Source organism: Poecile atricapillus, chromosome 4, assembly GCF_030490865.1.
Source record: "Poecile atricapillus isolate bPoeAtr1 chromosome 4, bPoeAtr1.hap1, whole genome shotgun sequence".
Lineage (NCBI taxonomy): Eukaryota > Metazoa > Chordata > Aves > Passeriformes > Paridae > Poecile > Poecile atricapillus.
The window spans coordinates 15569354-15587692 of record NC_081252.1 but is presented as its reverse complement, the minus strand read 5'-3'; positions in this window follow the sequence as shown (position 1 = coordinate 15587692).

Sequence of the window (18339 nt, the reverse complement as noted above, 5' to 3'; positions counted from 1 at the left end):
CATGATTAAAACACAAGTGGGCCTAATGTCTGTGTAAGCATTGCAATCAGAACAGGGAGGTCTTTGTAATTCAACCACACCTACAGTGCAGAAAATTTCATCACAAGTAAGAAATACTGAAAAATGTGGTTTGGTTTTCTAATATCTCCTGTAATATAGATGCAGCCCTGGATTGCACATTCAAGACTGCATAATCTAGGAATTAGTTCAAGAGACAATGCAGTAAAGACTCTTTAATTCAAAAAACTGAGTGCTTAAGTGACACAAAACCCACCAAAAAAGTGCTACGAAGGATGATGCAAACAAACTGCTGGCCACATAATTATTCTCCCAGCAGGCTCATCAGACAATTCCCAGTATGCCCTCCTGCCTCTTCTGGGAATGTTTTGACTAAGACTAACAAAATAAGGGCTGCAATCATCTCCTTTTTTAGTCACTTGGGATACAAATTTGTTGCAGTTTCAAGTCCTCAAAATTCTCACCGTCAGTATTTGACTGCCGGATGCAAAACACTTGGCAGGCACACAAGCATGTTGAAAGCCATTGGATAAAACATCCTTTTTTTTTATAGACTGAAAAATTCTCAAGGAGGAAGCATGCTGAAATATGCACTTTCGATATTCTTCTTTTTAAGAGAAGAGAGGAGTTTTTCTATCACTTTAGGTTATTTTAGGGAAAACTACACCTGTTTTTAGAAACTTCACAAGCAAACCATTCTGTTTGTTCTTCCTTAGCATAGGCACTATCATTAGGAAGAAGTAACTTGAGCAAAACTAACTTCAGAAGCTGTTTCATAGCACTTGTCCATTCATTACATCTTTAATTCCTAGTCATAAATATTTGTTTAAAGAATTTGCTTCCAAAAATTGAACTAGATCTCAAAGCTTAATATGTTATGAGCCTCCGTCTTGGGAGGTTCTACTAACATTGGATAGGCACCAAAATGCATTTCTCCCTCTACTGATGTAGAGCTGGGGATATAAGTTAAAATATCCTGTTTAAATTGGCTTCCTCTGGGAATAAAAACCCTCATTTGAGTACTATGTGTGAGCTAATACAATTTTGTGGGGGAGAAAAGTTAAGAACCTTACCGTGTTTCTGATTGCTTCACAAATTCCTCTCCTTTAATGTGAGAAATGGCCATTTGCCTCTCTCTCTCTCCTGGTTGTTTCACACGGGTCACAGCATCTCTTCACCAGTGTAGCAAGGCATGTAACTTTTGAGTTAGGAATAAGGATGAAATAAATCAGCCAGAATTAATGCCCTGAGGTGTTCCTTCTGCTGCATCCTCAGGGAACATTTGGAGTTTTGTGACTGCCTATCCAGCACTGGCAATGAGCTCACTCCTCTTCCAGCTCAGGCTTGGCTCCCCCATTTTAGCAGTCCTAGGAAGGGAGACAGCACTGCTCCTAGAAATTTTTGCTTGTGAAAAGATTATAAATTTTATAAAATTGAAAATTCTTTATATCTCTGAATCCTCAAAAATAATTTTAATTTTGTTCTGTATTTTTTTTTTACTTGACTCTACATGGTTTCCAAGCTTTGGAGAGCTAAAAGATCTTTTCTGCCTTTGGAGAAAGCTGTCCTCAATGGCGACAATTCAAAATATTAAACTTACTCAAAACATGTTATTTTTATGTCTAAGTGGATAGATCAGTTTTAGTGTGTGAGTGAGAAAGTCTTTTCTCATCTGTCATTGAGTTAATGGAAGTGCATATTCTTGGACCAGGTTCCTCTATTTTTTTTAAGGTACATACCCACAAACTTCACCGTCTCAAGTTACAGAATCAAAACTCTGTTGAAACAGCTTGTCATGGGTTTTACAGTTTTTAAGGGTAATATGTTGGATAATCACAAAATCACCAAATTACAGAATATTCTCAGTTGGAAGGAACTCACAAGGATGATCAAGTCGAACTCTACAGTGAATGGCCAAACAGGGATTATAATGGATTATTTTCTCCAGATTTCATTGTAAATAAAGTTAACACCATAATCCAGAATATTCTTCCTTTACAATACCTCAAGAATTGCAAATAGAAATATGATCCCCAGACTTTGTGAAGCTAAACTTCATGTGAGACGGCAGGCAATATCCTGCCTCTTCCAGACAGGAAATCTCCTTCAGCCTTCAAGAGATCAGTTTCTCCTTTTTCTGGCCTGCTCCCCCACTTTTTCCTGGTCACATTTCCTGTGTAAAGGTTGCTTCTGTTGTCTCTCATTCTGGATGTCACAGAGCCAGCCCTGAAAACAAATTAACTTGAACATATAGCTGCAATTCTTCCCAGATACCTTGTCTTCTGCCCATAGGAGCACAGGTCCTGCAGGACTTGCCTGGATGTCATGGTCAGAGCTACAACAACTGCACCACAGTCCCAGCTTTTTGCTGTCCCCAAAGAAGGACACTTAATTATTCCTGCTGAATTCAGTGGAGCTGGGATTTGGCAGCTGCTCAGTCCCCAGAACCTTGTGTCTGTAGGTATGGGTTCATTCATCATGCGTTTGGGCTGGACAGTCTCTTCTGCCAGATCACCAGGAGCACAGGTTACACTGGTGATAAGGGGTGCAAAAGGACGAGTCCTCACCACCTTCCTCTTACTTGTAGGGACCCAGCCCCACTCCATCTCTGCTCTCTGCTGCTGAAGGCAGAGCCAATCCCTCCATCTTCCCAGTCTAACAATCATTCCCTCAGGTCCTGACAGCACTGACCCACTGTTTTATCTAAAAACTTCTAGTTGAAGATGTGGTCTGAGAAAAAAGAGCATTCCTTTCCTTAGGGGTATATATTTCCCCCTGCACATCTCATCAGAGCCTGATCTCTTTAAACATCAAAAGTACTTCTGTAAATATATACAACGAGGCTAAGTGATTAGAATAATCTAATGCAAATTTCAAAGACTCTAAAGAGATCTGAGAAATCAACAATGTCATAAGTTTCATTTCCACAGCATGAATGGAAATAATATTAGTAAAATACAGTTTGTACTTCAAAGAAAAGTAGCGTTGAAATGCTAATAAGTGAGAGGATTGCTGGAAGGTGGGGAGGGGAACATGGCAGGTAAGCTCTTTCTCCAGTTGTAGATGCATTTTATTTGTTCATAAGTGCCTTAGAAATATAATAACCTCTCTCTGAGCAATGAGGTATTATTTTCCATTAACTTTTGCCATATACATTTTCATGCATCCTCATTCATCTTCTGAGCCTCTCTTTCACTCCACAGGCTGGCACAGCCTAGAGCATGGCCCTGGCCTCTCTTGGCAGCACCAGTGACAGCCACCACAAGGGCTGAAAATAAGAGCCATATAAGACACTCCAGGGAAGGGAAGCCTTCTTAAAGGCATCACCCAGGCTCAGCCATCCTCTTTCCAGAGGCAAGGCTGCCTCCCTCTTGGATAAAAGGGAACCTAGCAGGAAAGCAAAACATGGTGCACAGAAGACTCAGACAAGAAAAAGCAGTGGAGGTGCAGCCTCTACAGGTGCCAGCAGTCCAATACCTGCTGTTCTTCTTCACAGTCTGAGCATCTGCTCTGTTACCATCAGATCCTAACATGGCTCTGTGTCAGCCCCACCAAAGGGCAGCAGAGGAGGGAGTCAAAGTGTGGGGGCATTGTGTCTTCTGTCTGATGGGGACATGAGAGAGCCTCATCTCTCATCTACTCGTCAAACATCCACTTCAGGCTCAAACTCTCTGAAGGCTTCACAGCTTTGCCTGTCAGCAGCCAGATCATAAAAAGCTCCTGGGCTCCAGAGCTGACAGAGCAGAAGCAGCCCCCTTCCTGTGACAGGAAGTGGCCCATCTGGTCCCTGAGCCAGGGCTGAGTCTTCCACCTCCTTTTCCTCCACTTTATCCAGAATCCTAGTGCAGCTCCACTGCCCAAAGTACTCAATTCCTCCATCACCATCACTTCCACTGAAAGTGCAATGGGAAGCTCCTCAGGGAGAGGAGCTCTCCTGATGGAGAGGTGGCACATCAGGGCTAGGAATACGTCTTATTTTTAAAATTCTGAGGACAGGAGTTTTCATGAGGAAAAAAAGGTACATTTTTAGATCAATAAGAGGTGAACAGTTCAGAAATAAAAGCCTTTCCTTAGGAAACGCAAATCATTTGGATTGCTGTAACATCTCCAGGTTTCTAATGATCTAAGGCACTGTCTTTTTTGCTGTCTGCAAAACAGCCATAGCTTGACCTGTAAAAGACAATTTCATTTCAAGTGACCTGGGGAAGTGACCATTTTGTCTTTTCAATAAATATGAAAAGACAAAATGAATATAAAGATTTTTTTGAACACTCCTGGCACTATTTTTATTTGCATCATAGAGATAATCAATCAGTTCTGTGTGATGTTTCCATTCCAAATTTCAATGTTCCACTATAGCAAATGCAAAGTTTAAGGTCAATCATAAAACAGCTACAAGTAAAATTTAAGCTTTTTCAATTACAGACAAAACAAGAGAAAAGACACTTCATCCTCCATCTGGAATTTCACTTACTCTCTACACAGTGCAGTGGTTATACAGCTGCAAATACAGCAGCAAATACAGCTGCAGCTCGGGCCAGTGGTAAGCAGTGGTAATCAAACGTCATCAACATCAGAAGCTGTTCTGTGGCCTGTATGACTTGTGTTTTGTTGGTCTTAGCTCAGTGCCCATTAGACAGACACCTACATTACAGGCAGAGCCATCATGCCATTGGCAAGGACCACTGTGACACATGTTCTTACTGAAGCCCCCTTTTGGAAGTAGGACTGACCACTTTTGGACACTCTGGGGTCTCTTCTCCCCAGCACCACTCATGCTCATAACCTCTGTGGTCCCTGTGGGTAGAATGTACATGTGCAGGGCTTTTGGGTAAGAAATAAAATTCAAATAGGGGCCAACAGAGAAAGCTGTGACTGATGTAAAAGCAGTAAGAAAAACCTATCGGCTCTTGGTATTACATGGAGGGAGGTGATACTTCTTTCCCTTCTGAACATCCAGAGCCAGTGCCACGTATTACTACAGCCAGAGATTCTGTGTGCTGGCAAAACATCTTTCTGAGTGTACAACATGTAGCACAGACAACCAGGACTTTGCTATCTAACAGATCACTGATCAATTGGAAGAAAAAACTGGTAATCACATGGTTCTTCTCTGCCCTACAGAATTTCCCAAACCTGCTTGTGCTTTTTCTCCTGTGAGATTGCTAAATTCAGAGCATAATCCTGAGGCAGCACCTCCCATAACACCGTTTCTGGCTTGTCCTGCTCTCCCTAAACCAGCACTGCATGTGGCAGGGGAGAGACATAATTTTCCATCCCTGTGTTGCAGGGTCACCCTTTCTGAGGCACACAAGGACATGCTGCCAGCAGAGAATGCTGTAGCCCAGCTTTCAAGACTCAGTGGATCCACATGCTTCTAATGATCAGGGTGATTTTTCCCCTGGTTTCTGCATGGCTATGGCTTGTACCTCTCTCATCCATACGACCATGGCCATATGCTCTTGGGTACCAGCAAGAGCAAGAAAGAAAAGATTACAATCTTTGGGGAGCCGTGTCCACCATTATCCCAGCTGCCACCACAATGGGACAGGGCTGGCGACTTTACAGTTCTCCTGTTGAGACTCTCTACTCTTCCATGACATGACATTTTGCCCTCAGATTTGTCACACACCTCCCAGGTTGGAAATCATATTTTGAGTCATTAAATCCCCCAGTCCTCCTTTCTGCAGTAATAGGTTTCATAGAAAAATGTCTGGAAGGTCTTCTTTGCTGTGAAAATACAGTAATAAATTTTCAGTTTAAAGCTGTAAGGATCTAGAAATATGTATTCATTCACTGAGATGCTTTAAAAAGAGTACAAAACTAAGCAAGGGAAAATAAAGTAGGTCTGATTTATACAGTAATACAGTAAAAGGGCTGTGCAAGAAAAAAAGCAATCATTTTATATATGTTTATGCACATTAACTTTCTAAGTGATTATACAGTCTCTAACATCTAGATTTTCATGGGGTTTTGTAATGCTTCAAAGGAATATAGCTGCAAATAAACAAGCATAAGTTTAATTTCCTTCATTTCAGTAACAGCAAAACCATATTTTTTTCTTTCAGACACTGCCTCTTCTGTCAGTGGTACTTACATTTTTGTCTGCTTTTCTGCTGATAAAATTCAACTGATGTCAATTATAGCAAACTTTCATGCTTGCTAAATTTGTGAACAAGAAGGGAATAAGGACCACACTTAAACAAAAAAAAGTCAATCATCAAGGAATAAGTGGGGGTTTTAGCCTTCTCAAAGAAAAGGTAAGTGGAAGGGCCTTTATATAACTCTTCCTGCATGCTCAAAGGTAATATGTGGATAGTGTTATTTAAATAAAAGCTTATTTTTTGTCTTCTTTTTTCCTTGTGTGCTCTCAGAGGAAATTATGTAGAAAAGGCTAAAACCACTGACATTTTGATGCTGTGAAAGAGTGAGAATGTAAGCTAGAAATTAATGGGAGTGGATCCCCAAGTACATGATCCATTAAGTTGTGTTGCAACCCTGAGAAATGAAGCAGAGTATTTTCTTAAAATCAATATCCTATAGGGATGAAAGCAAGATTAGGATCTTTCAATGCAGTAAGTACCTAGGTATAAATACACAATACGTATGGTAAGGTACTGCCCTGAATAAATACCAGTGCAGCTGAGGACAACCCAGGGCCTCTAATCCCTGGGATGTCTCTAGGCTGGTGTTCCCAATGCTCTGCACCTGCCAGTGGCAGCTCACTGGAGGGTAGGAATACGACCTCAGGACCTCCCATGCCCAGCCTAAGATGGATCTGAACTGGTGTTTTCAGGGCTGGTCAGCTGCAAGAGTTTTTCTTTTCAAAAGGGTGAAATAAAGAAAATTACTCTCCAGAGGAGTTCTTTACATTGTGTACCTGAACCTTAAATAAAGAGAGAAGCCAGGCATTAAAAGAGTGCCAGCTTCAAAAAGTTGTTGGCACTGACAGATGTGGCTGATCAATGGTGTTTTGTTGCTACAAGGGGAGCTTCAACTGAAGCTGTTTCCCCTTGGTCTGCTGCCAGAGACAGCAGCAGAGGCCTCTGAGGAGCTAAGGGAGGAAGGAAAAGGAGTCTGGAGGAATTCCTTTGTGGCAGTGACTATAGACCCAGAGAAACCTCCCAGCCATATATATCTTTTATAGCCAAAACTTTGCAAACATTAAAAACAGTCAGTATGCTGCTGAAAAGGAAGTGAACTCAACCCTCAAACACTCTTTTCACTGTATTCTGTCTTCAGGTTCTGTGAGTGGCAGGTGAAATAAAACACATCTAAAAACATGTGCTTCTCCATCCTTCCCTCTGTATTTGGCATACTGGGATCTAAAAAAACAGTGGAATTATGGAGCCACAATTGCACAGCATAAGGGCTCTCTCTGCACTGTCAGTTCAAGCAAAGACAGACTCACAGAAACACAGAACGGGTCAGCAAGAGACCATGGTAGATCATCTAGTCCAACCTCCTTGCTCAAGCAGTCATCCCAAAGCACATGGCGCAGGATTGTGTCCAGATGGTTGAGTATCTCCAGTGACGGAGACTCCACACCTTCTCTGAGCAGCCTGTTCCAGTGCTCAGTGCATTAGTTTTTCTAGTGTTCAGGTAGAACTTCCTGTGCATCAGTTTCTCCCTGTTGCCTCTTATTACTTGGCACCACGAAGATAAGGCCTGAGCAGGGATTTTTCCTTGGTGAGGGGCTTGTCCAAGCCCAGGAAGCAGTTTATGCAGGTTAGTGTGCCTCAGCCTGGGATTTCAACGGTGACACCTGTGCTAGAGCTGCAGCACCTCTGCTGCTTCCAGTCCCTCTCCTATGCAATGCCCTCCTGGAGCACATGCATGTGGGTCCTGCACAGCACGACTGGAGCTCCCAGGGTGCATCACTCTCCCAAGCAGCGAGTGCATGAGTGCCATCTTGCTCAGACTGCTCTAGGGTGGGACTCAGCCTCTGCTGTAAACTAGTCAGGAAGACACAGCATCAGACTTGCAACATCAGGCCAGATGTTAGAGATGATGCTATCCCCACTGCACACAACACTGTTTTGGGACAGTGGGCTCATTTCAGACACACCCAGAGGAGCTTCAGCCCATCTGGCTCAGGTGCTGCATCCTGCTGAGGCACCTTGCCTCAGGATACTGAGGCTCCTTCACTGCTTTGGCTGGGTTTTATGCTTTCACAGTGGCATCAGGCTCCTCAGCAGAAGTTAAATCCACACATGTGAACCATACACTGACAAACTCCAGTTACTACTTCTTGGGCAGTATAGGAGTTGAAATTAGCAGGACTCTGGTGTGACTGACAATCATATACAGGAAGGAGAAGGGTCAGGGTCCCTGTTATGTCACACACTTAAACTAACTCTGAATTTCCAGCACTGTCATACCCTTTTTGAAGCAGTGAATTTTAATTTTTCTTCTGGAACTAAAACAGATACTTTTAATAAACAAGCAGAGCCCTTGGGTGCTGCATCTTTTTAACCAGATGACAGTGACACCAGAAACTATCTCGCAGTGTGATAACTTTTGCCTTATCTCTAAAGTAACACATTTTCTTGATCAATCAAACATAAAAAATACAGTTTAAACCAGCTGCATTTTGGGTTTCTGAAATTCATTACATCTTTAGACTGTTACTCTTATCCCCTAAGCTGTGATTTAATTTTAGTTAATAACTTCCTTCTTCACTTTACCTTCTCCTTCACTTTAAAGTATAGTCCCATTTCATCCCTTGCCTTTAAAACCAATTGATTTGATTTTTTGGCTGCTAGGGAGGTGGGGGATGTGGGACAGGACAGCAGCGAGGAGAAAGAAAAGTTGAGTTTGTAGAGGAAACAGGATTGCTTTCATGTCTTGTTTTTCTTTATGCACATATAAATTTTAGGTAACAAGTAAACCATCCCCATCTGTGACTATGCAGAAGTAGGTTACACTGCCTAAAGCAACTGCAATAACTCACTTGCCACTTTTATAGAACTCTCTACTTTATTTTCATGCTGATAACTTTACTTTCCAGGCATATAAAAGGTAGGTAATTGAAATCACAAAGGAAGTTTAATACCTGAACTATCATATCCTCAGCTGGATGGATCTGAAGCCAGATTAATACTGTGTTAGTTTTTTCCACTGGGCAGTGACATAGTTTATGTATCACGTAATTGACTGTTCTCTGTGTAAAATGGACAAATGACAGAAGGACCTTTTTTTCCTGACAGTGCAAGTTCTGTAATATTTAGAAGCACAAATTTATGTCCATCTGGTCAGAAGCTACTCTTCTACTGATAAAGGCACAATGGAATAAGCCTGGAATCCAAATGTTTAGAGTAGTGGCATTAGTAAAAGAAGAGAATTTTACAAACTTTCTGGATCTTCAAAGTGTAAGAGAACTAGGATTTATTCATATGAAAAACTAGTGCTTTTGTGGCTTACAGGCACAGACAGAGAAACAGCTTTCACCATTTCAGCCATGATGCAATATTTCATGGCGGCTAACAAAATGCAAGAATGAAATTAAAGACTTCTCTTTCCATGGCAGAAATAAGAATAATAACCACAGATGTCTGGTGCAACCAGATCTCAGGATTGATATGGACTGACTGATAGCATGCAATTCCAACACCTCAGAATATATTGCAGTGTATAGTAGACCTGGGAATTTTACCTCCTGCACTTCTACTTCATCTTCCACACCTTTAAAAGGTATTCCTTCAGTCAATCAAGCATGATATTGGTTTCCTCTTCCCTGCAGACTGGCTGTAGCAACAAACAGTTGATCTAGTGTGCCATAAATTTCCAATTAAGATGGCAACAGAGGTCTCAGTAAATGTGAAAGCTGAGTTTCGAAAAACTGTTTTCAGATTGGGCTCTTAGAAGAAAGGTAAAGTGTTTGATTGTTCATATAGTTATGATTGGTCTACAGCCAGCAGTGTGCCCAGGTGGTCAAGAAGCCCACTGGCATCCTGGCCTGGATCAGCAATAGTGTGGCCAGCAGGACCAGGGCAGTGACTGTGCCCCTGTATTCAGCACTGGTGAGGCCACACTTCAAGTGCTGTGTCCAGTTCTGGGCCCCTCACTACAAGAAAGACACTGAGGTGCTACAGCATGTCCAGAGAAGGGCAATGGAGCTGGGAAGGGTCTGAGGGAGCACAAGTCCTGTGAGAGGCAGGTGGGGGGAGCTGGGGTGTTTCTCTTGGAGAAAAGGGGGCTCAGGGGGGCCTTATCACTCTCTAGAACTCCGTGACAGGAGGTTGGGGCCAGATGGGGATCAATCCCTTCTCCCAAGCAACAAGCAGCAGAACAAGAGGAAATAGCCTCAAGCTGTGCCAGGAATGGTTCAAGATGGACATCAGGAAGAATTTCTTCACAGAAGGTGCTGTTAAACACTGGAATGAGCTACCCAGGGAGGTGGTGCAATCATCATCCCTGGAGGTGTTCATGAAACAGCTCACTCAGTGCCATGGTCTGCTTGACAAGGTCAAAGGTTGGATTCCATGATCCCAGAGGTCTTTTCCAACCTAATTCATTCTATGATTGCAAGTGAATACTTGTTATCTCAGCACATTTTTAACTTTCCCACGATCAACTGTACAACTCTTGTCATTTAAATGACAGGAAATTATTGTTTGCTGATTTCCTACACTTAACACAGGCAATTTGACCTGAGTCTTCGGTGAGAGTTTTTTAAACTACAGCCACTTATTCTATATGTATATTCCTTAATTTTGAATCTCAAAAATCGGAGAGTCCCATTGTCTGCAGAAAACCACACAAACAGCTTTCTGTGCTGGTGTTTTTGTTTAGCTTCAGAAAGAAATGTTGTGTTAATGAAATGTTAGCTGGGTTTGCAAGGCCCTGAGCAGAGGCATTACTCGAGGGAGCACAAACTCTGCAAGCAGCTGGAGATTGTGCTCTTTGCCTTGGTCCTTGATTAGACTTGATTCTTTAGGCAGCAATGGCTCCCTGGAAACCAGCAAGTGGTGCTGGGCTGAGATTCCTGAGACAAGAATTGCCTCCTGCTGTTCCCTGCTGCCAGTTCTGGATAAATAGAAGTCAGTTATACTCGGGCTGTCCATCAATTACTGTACTTGAAAAGCAACTTCCAAGGCTTCAGAGGTTTGATCTCACACACCAAATGGTCAATATTAGTGACAGAAGCAACACTACTATTAGGGAAAGGGCAACACAATGGTGCATTCCCTGCCACAGTTGCAAGTGTGTCTTAAAGGACCCAGGCAGTTCCACCTTAGGTACTGCAGGCTCAGAACAAGTGGGAGGTTATCCAAGGACAGTCCACAGTCTACAGGATGGATTTCACCGGCACCCATCCCATCCAACAATCGTGGCTTACTGGACTAGACATCAACTCCTGCAGTTCAGTTGAACATAAAGATGAGTGGGCAATAGTGGGGCTTTGGCAGGAGAGAGGAGGGCTGAAATCATGCTGAGCAAAGGACCACAACCCACAAAGCATTGTTCAGGACCTGGGGAGCTGAAGGACTACAAGAGACAAGTATGGGAAAAACAACCCTCACATTTATTAGTATGTAGTTTGGCAATATCCCATGTATTGGAACAAAATGCAGATGCTAGACTTAGTCCAGTAAAGAATATCACAGAGAATTTGGCTTTTGTTCTCACCTTAGGGTACTTCACCAAAGGACCTGAGCTTAGCTGGAAACAAAACACTGTGTCCTGCAACTTCATGGGTCAAATCACTGCTTGGGCTGATGTTAATTCTCTGTCAGCTGCAGCAATGCCTGTCACCCCAGGGCACACTCTCCCGCTGGGCTGCAGCTTATGAGAGCAGCCATGAAGCAAGTGGGAAGACCTCTTAACTTTCTCTATAAACCTGGAAGCAAGTTATTATCTGAGAACAAAATATCTCCAAAAGGACAAAGACTTTCAGATATTTTAAAATGGTTCTTTAGGGACTCTGGCTCATTTTCAATGTTAATAATCTGATATAGCTGTAATATATATATATATTTTTTTTACTACCCAAGAAAAAATTATAGCCCATAAGACTATGAGGTTATATTTTAGTTTTCTAGAAGCTGAGATAGTCATATTAATATATTATGAAGGCATTGTAGTAAGAGCACTAGGATTTTAATGATAAAACATTCAGGGTCAGTAGAAAACATATATCATCATCTGCAAATTCATTTTAAATAAAATAAAATAGCATAGCATAGGAGATCTGTCACATCTTAAATAGGATAAATACTTTTTGCTGCAACATTTTGTCTTCTGAAGAAGCAGGAAGGTACAGCAGTATTCAGTATTTGATCATATAGCATCTGCAAATGTGCAGAGTGGCCACAGCAGCTCATCCAACTGTCCAGGGCTGCAGGAATTGCCATGTGTGGGGAATTCTGGAGGCCAGCTGAGGAGACAAGCCATGCATACCTACCCCACACAGAGTCAGATGGGCCCTGCTGAAGGCGTGCAGGTGGCAGAGAGGTTGTAACAAGGGGAGCAGGCAGTGAGTGAGCTGTGAGTCGTCAAGGAGCTTTGGCCAACCTGGAGTTGCTTGACCTGTAACAGCTTGGGTTTCTCTACAAGGGAAATGTGATGGTCAGGTGCAGCTAGTGGCAAGCAGAAGAGGGGGAAAGTTTGTGGCAGTGAATGGTTTCCTTTGTGAGTGAGCTCTGGTGCTTGCAAGGGTAGCTACATAGGATGCAGCGGTTCTGACAGAACCCAGAGAATGGCAGAAATCCACGCTACAGCACCAACAGGATGTTGGGCATATGTTGACTAAAACCTACTGACTTAAACCAAGGTCAGAAATGGTTTTTTGCAGGAAAGGCTTCTTAAGCTGTTAATTTGCTGATGACTTTGTGCACTCTTGAACAAAAGAGCAGCGTTTTTTGGAAGGTGCGATACACTTAGATGGAACATGCTACGTTTTATGTTGGCCCTATCTGCTCAGAAATGCTCATGAGAGTAGATAACAGGGGTGTTCTTGTGCAGTACTAGCAAATAAATGTCAGGAGGGAATCTTTGAAATGTATATAACACCAAGAAAGTGGGGAAAATGTGGAAGGAATGCAATTTATTATCTAACTTCTGAATTTTTCTTAAAGCTCCAAATCTGGCAACAGTGGTTGTATGTGTTAAATGCCTGGTAAGGAATTGCACAGTAGTCCACAGGAACTGTGAATGCTTTGGCAAACCAAAGCCCAAAGGTTAAGCTCTTTATAATGCTTTCTTGTCCTGCACTGCCAGACTTAAAAGGAGGATGCTGAAAAAGCCAACTGTGAGCATACAGTGTTGTCCTCTGCACACCATTCCTTCAAAGCACTCAGTACGACTTTGGTGTTCAGCTCTAGATAGGGAAACATCTTTATTGAACTTCCTACATCATTTCTTTGCTTAAATCTGTGCTCAATAAATTATTTTTCTAATAAGGTAAAAACAGTAATAATGAGTTCTGTACAAGCTTGTGGACATATTCTGTTATTCCTGAGGAAGAAATCAGAGTGCAAATACCTTCACAGAATGACTAGGTTGGAAGAGACCTTCAACATGAAGTCCAACCCATGCCCTAACACCATAACTAGACTATGGCACCGAGTGTCACATCCAGTCTTTTTTTAAAAAAACACATCAGGGAGGGACACTCCACCACCTCCCTGGGCAGACCATTCCATTACTTTATTATTCTTTCCATGAAAAATTTTTTCCTAATATCCAACCTATATTTCCATTGGCACAGCTTGAGACTGTGTCTTCTCGTTCTGTCAGTTGCTGCCTGGTGAAAGAGTCCAATCCCCACCTGACTACAGCCTCCTTTCAGGAAGTTGTAGAGAGTGATCAGGTCACCTCTGAGTCTCCTTTTCTCCAGGCTAAACAACCCCAGCTCCCTCAGACATTCCTCATAGGGCTTGTGTTCCAAACCCTTCACCAGCCTTGTTGCCCTCCTCTGGACCCACTCAAGCATCTCAACGTCCTTCCTAAACTGAGGGGCCCAGAACTGGACACAGCACTCAAGGTGTGGCCTCACCAGTTCTGAGTACAGGGGAAGAATGACCTCCCTGCTCCTGCTGGCCACACTACTCCTGATACAGGCCAGGAGCCACTGGCCTTCTTGGCCACCAGGGCACACTGCTGGCTCATGTTCAGCTGGCTGTGGACCAGTACCCCCAGGTCCCTTTCCACCTGAGCACTGTCCAGCCACACTGTCCCCAGCCTATAATGCTGCAGGAGGCTTTTGTGGCCAAAATGCAAGATTTGCACTTGGATCTATTAAGCTTCATCCCCACTGGACTCTGCCCATCCATCCAACTGTTCCAGGTCTCTCTGCAGAGCCCTCCTTCCTTCCAACAGATCAACACACACTCCCAGCTTGGTGTTGTCTGCAAACTTACTAATGAAGGACTCAATACCCTCATCCATGTCATCAATAAAAATATTGAACAGAACTGGCCCCAGCACAGACCCCTGAGGAACACCACTGGTGACTGGCCCCCAGCTGGATGCAGCACCATTCACCACCACTCTCTGGGCCCAGCCATCCAGACAGTTCTTAACCCAGCAAAGAATGCTCCTGTCCAAGCAGGACTGGGCTGCCACCTTTTCCAGGAGTATGATTTGGGAGTATAGTAGTTTAGATTTGCTATGGATGCTAAATCTGAACCAGAGTGCCTGTAGAAATTACAGGCTGCATAGCTCCTCAGTCTTGCCTGAGAAAGTAGTCTGGGAAAAACATGAGAAAGAATTAAAAGAATCTTCAGGGACAGAAAACAGCCTTGCAGGTGTTGTTTTCTATCCCTTGTTTTCTTTGCAAGAGAAAGTCAGAGGGTGTTGTGCCCCACTGACCAATGATGGTGATGTAGCAGTTTACTAACCAATAAGAGTTTCCTTTCTGTACTTTCCACGTATCGGTCTATAAAGAGACCTGAAGCAATAAACTAAAAAAATTCTCCTGTTCTGACTCCATGAGAGTCTGTGTCGTCTCTTCCCAGCGTTTCTAATAGAGCAACAATTCGCCAATTTCGTTTCCCGGCCAATGCACAAAATAAGTTGTTGTGGTTTTAAAGTACTAGCTAAAAAATCACTAGAAAACTTTCTCATTTCTTCCTGTGAGATATGGATTAGGAGAAGGGCAAAGCAAGCTGAAAACTTAAAAGGTATAAAGAAAGTTTATTAACAAAACTACAAGAAACCAGAATAAAACCTCCAGAAACCCTTTTTCCCCCACCAGCCAACCCTTGTCCAACTGACAACATAGACACAAAACCTGGTGGTTAAAATAGTCCCAACTATATAGTAGCTTTTCATCAATCTTTGTAGAGAAAAAGTAGTTCTCTTTTGTTAATTTATGGAGAGTTTTTCACAAGAAAACCATTTTCTCATGGTTTTCTATTTCTCTGACACCAACCACACGAAAAACTCTGCCATCAGTCCTTTCCTCCCATTTCACACTACTCTAAGGTGTGTTTTTGGGCCATGATTCAAGGGGTGTCATTTTAAGGATAAGCTATTCAAAGGCAAAAATTCTCTTCATCTGTCTCTGTGATCATCTCTGGAAACAGAAGTTTTCTCTTTTTCTCTTAAGGGCCACAAGTCTTCATCAACTCTCACCTCTCCTTTTCTGTTCCAGCATCTCATAGGATCACAACTACTTCACCATTTGCTCAGCTCTATCAATAAACTACCTTTCCTTAGATCCACACTTTGAAATACTTCATCCCTCCAAAATACTCTTTCATGAACTAAAGGAGTTTTTTCAGAACATTATTGTCCATCTCCATAGTTTTTACAAAAGACTATTTCAGCTTATTAGTGCATCTTCTTATTCTCTTCCCATCTGAGGCTTAATTCCTTTCCTCACTGGTTTTGATAGTTTACGTTGTCTCTTTACATGTTGATCACTCTCTCTCTTCCCCTCTCTCTGGAAAAAGGATTAAATCTGCAAGTCTCATCTGGGTAGTAAAAGGGTTAAAATCTTGCTCAAGCTGCAGGTGTTCACTGTGCCAGGTTTCAGCTCAGCGGTGCTCAGAGCAAGGGACCCTCCTGGGAAAAGCTTCAGCCATTCCAGAGGCTTCCCAGGAGGCTGCAGCAGAGCCCGGCCTGGCCTGGGCCTGGGAGAAGCCCCGCAGGCACCATCTCCTGCCCGGGAGCCGCGGCAGGCCCAGCCCAGCCCCTCCCCAGGCCGCATGTTCACAGGTTGATTCCACTTTTCAATGATCAAAACTACTGTCAGTTCTCAGAAATGGCCAATTATTGGTCAGGAGAAAAACTCCCATCAGCCTCCAGCAGCCTTAACTTCCGTAGGTGTTTTTCACTTTTTTTCTTAAATGCCAATCACAGGGAGACAGTGTCAAAGTCCTCGCTGAAGTCCATATAGACAACATCTACAGCTTTTCCTGCATCCACCATGTGGGTCACTTGGTCATAAAAGGAGATCAGGTTGGTCAAATACGACCTACCCCTCCTAAACCCATGCTGGCTGGATCTGATGCCCTGGCCATCCCGTACATCCTGCATGATGACACTCAGTATAAACTGTTCTATTACCTTACCAGGTCAGGCTAACTAGCCTATAATTACCAGGGTCCTCCTTCCTACCCTTTTTGTGAATGGGCATCACACTGGCCAGCTTCCAGTCATCTGGAACCTCAGCAGTGAGCCAGGACTGTTGGTAAATGATGGAGAGTGGCTTCACAAGCTCATCTGCCATCTCCCTCATCACCCTGGGATGGATCCCATCTGCTCCCATAGATTTATGAATATCCAAGTGTCTCAGCAGTTCTCTGACTGCCTCCCCCTCGATAATAGGGGGGCCATTCTGCTCCCTGACACCATCTACCAACCCAGCAGGACAGTTGTCCTGAGGACAAGCCATCTTCCCACTAAAGACTGAGGCAAAGAAGGCATTGAGCACTTCCACCTTCTCCTCATCTGTGGTTACTACGTTCCCTCTCTCATCCAATGAGGAACAAAGGCTGGTCTTACCCTTCCTTTTACCATTAATATATTTGTAAAAATATTTTTTATTACCCTTTACAAAAGTTGCCAGTTTAAGTTCAGATTGAACTCAGGCCTTCCTAATTTTTTCCTACATGCCCTAGCAGCCCCCTTAAATACTTCCTAAGGAACCTGACCCTCCCTCCAAAGATGATACATCCTCTTTTTATTTCTAAGTTCCTCTAAAACCTCGTTGCCCATCCAGGCAGGACACTTGCCTCATTGGCTCATTTCAGCACACAGGGACAGTCTGTGTTCCTGTGCCCTCAAGACCTCTGTTTTGAAGTATGCCCATCCTTCCTGAGCTCCTTTGTTTTTAAGGGCTGCTTCCCAAGGAACTCTCTGAATAAATCTGAACAGGCTAAAGTCTGCCCTCCAGAAGTCCAATGTAAAAGTCTTATTGACGTTCCTCTTAATTTCACCAAATATCAAGAACGCTATAATTTCATCTCTGTGCCCCAAGCGGCCTCCTCGTGGGATGCAGCTTTGCAGCAGTTGTTTTTCCAGGCATTTAGGTTTCTGCAGGCTTCCAAAGTAGTCTAGTGAAAGGTCATATTTCAGTTGTTACTACCTTGAGCTGGCACACCCTGTGAATTCATGTTGACATCCAGAGTGAAGTCTTTGCACACCTCTCCTGATGGTGGGAAAATCTCAGAGGGGCTCATCCTTGTCTCTGCCATACAAATAAGGTGCTGAATTTAAATCAAATTGGAGGCACGCCAAGGGTATATGTGCCTAACTACCAGGGATTCACTTTCAAAATAATCAACCTCTTTCTCTATGCCAAAAATAAAACAGTAAGAACAGCAACAGGTAACTATAGCAGTGAAATACTTGTATTACCTGTTAAAGAAATTGTGGGGGGTTGGCACTCTAATAAATTCATTTTTTTAAATTAGTGGTTTTGTAATGTGAAAATCTACAACAGATGTGACATAACATCAAGTTGAAGTAAAAACACTACTTAGGCCCTGAGGCACTCAGTATTTCTCATTCCAGAGGGAAACCAAAGTGGATCTCAAATTACAGGTAAGTTTGGGAAACACTTTGGGAGAATCACGTGTTGCATAAGTGAGGTTTAAAAGAATGCAGCAAATACTTTAGTGATAGAAAATAGTAGGAGTTGAGATAGCTAAGATAGGCTTTCTCATGCTTTGCAATTGTTTCTCAGCAAACCTGCTTATCTGTAGTAGCTTAATTTGGTGAGACAGAAACATAATTTAGTTTTTCCCCTTTCCATATTGAATACAGGCTTGTGAACCTACTGTTTGTTTAGCAAAGGGAAACTAGTGGCTTTTCTATGGATTACTCTTCATATCTGTGACATTGTCTTGCTGATTTTTGTCTATCTTGCTT